Raw genomic sequence first — 1,290 nt, 5'->3', positions numbered from 1 at the left:
AGTTGTCCTCATTTGTCAATTGATGTCTCTGGTTCCCTGTTTACAATCTTGTAGGCTTATTTACTTTGGATATTTCCATAGCTGGGTTGGTTTTTGGGTTATATTATTTTAAGGCCACAGTAAGGAGAAGAGGACGCACAAAAGTGAGGTTAAAGAGAAGTTTTTATTCTGAGTTTCCAGGTGAGGTTTACGGGTCCCCGAGAGGGGGCCTGGGCGAGGTTCACGGGTCCCTGAGAGGGGCCCGGGAAGTCGCACCGTCTGGCTGCGGAGGGGAGGGTTTATAGTCTTGTGGAGGACCTAAGTGGAGACACTAAAGAGATGGTGGGGTCCAATTAGTTGTTAGCATGGGTCTGTACTTAATTAGCATGAGGGGGCTTCACAAGAGGAAGTTTGCCACTGAGTGGGACTTTCCAGTCTGGGCGGGTTCTATCACTTTGGTTGTCTTATCAGGCTGTCTCATCAGGGCTTGATACCCGGAGGAAGTTGCTAACTGAAATGTTGGTGGCTTGGGTTTGCTTCGGCCTAACAATCATCATGTGTGTTAATGATCAGTTGTTGTTGGCTATTGTTGCTTCTCTGTCCAAAGGACTCCCTTTAGCATCTCTTGTTGGCCTGGTTTTAACAAATTCCCTTAATTTCTGCTTATTTGGAAATGTCCTAATTTCACCATCGTATCTGAGGGACAATTTTGTTGAGGACATAATTCTTGGTTGGAAATTTTTCTCTTCATTGTCTTCTTGCCTGTATGATTTCTGTCAAGATTGCCCCTTGTAGGTAACTTTGTTTTTTTCGTGCTGCTGTTATGATTCTTTGTATGTGGTTTTGGTAAGTTTGATGATGATATGTCTGGGTGATTTTCTTTTGGGGTCTATCCTGTTTGGGGTTCATTGGACTTCCTGAATGGATATATTTTCATTATATCAGGAAAATTCTCTTCCAACAAATCTTCAACAACTTTCTCTGTGGTTTTATTTGTCTCTTCCTTTTCTGGAATTCCAATTACACGTAGGTTATTCCTTTTGATGGTATCCCACATGAATCTTAGGCTTTCTTCATTTTGTTTTGATCTTTTTTCTGATGTATCCCTTTCCAAAGAAGTATTCAGTTATTTACCTTCAATCTCCCTAATTCTGTCTTCCATTGATTCAATTCTGCTCCTTTGCCCATTCAATGTCTTATCTATTTCTGAAACTTTAGTATTAATCTTCTGGATTTCTGTGTGTAGATTTTTATCATTTCTAATTTTTCATTTATTTTGTCATTTTGTTCTTGTATTGTCTTTTGAAATTG

Source organism: Orycteropus afer, unplaced genomic scaffold (assembly GCF_000298275.1).
Source record: "Orycteropus afer afer isolate SDZICR_OR568_19922 unplaced genomic scaffold, OryAfe1.0 scaffold00134, whole genome shotgun sequence".
NCBI lineage: Eukaryota > Metazoa > Chordata > Mammalia > Tubulidentata > Orycteropodidae > Orycteropus > Orycteropus afer.
The sequence above is the reverse complement of the archived record's forward strand: the minus strand, read 5'-3'. Positions refer to the sequence as shown.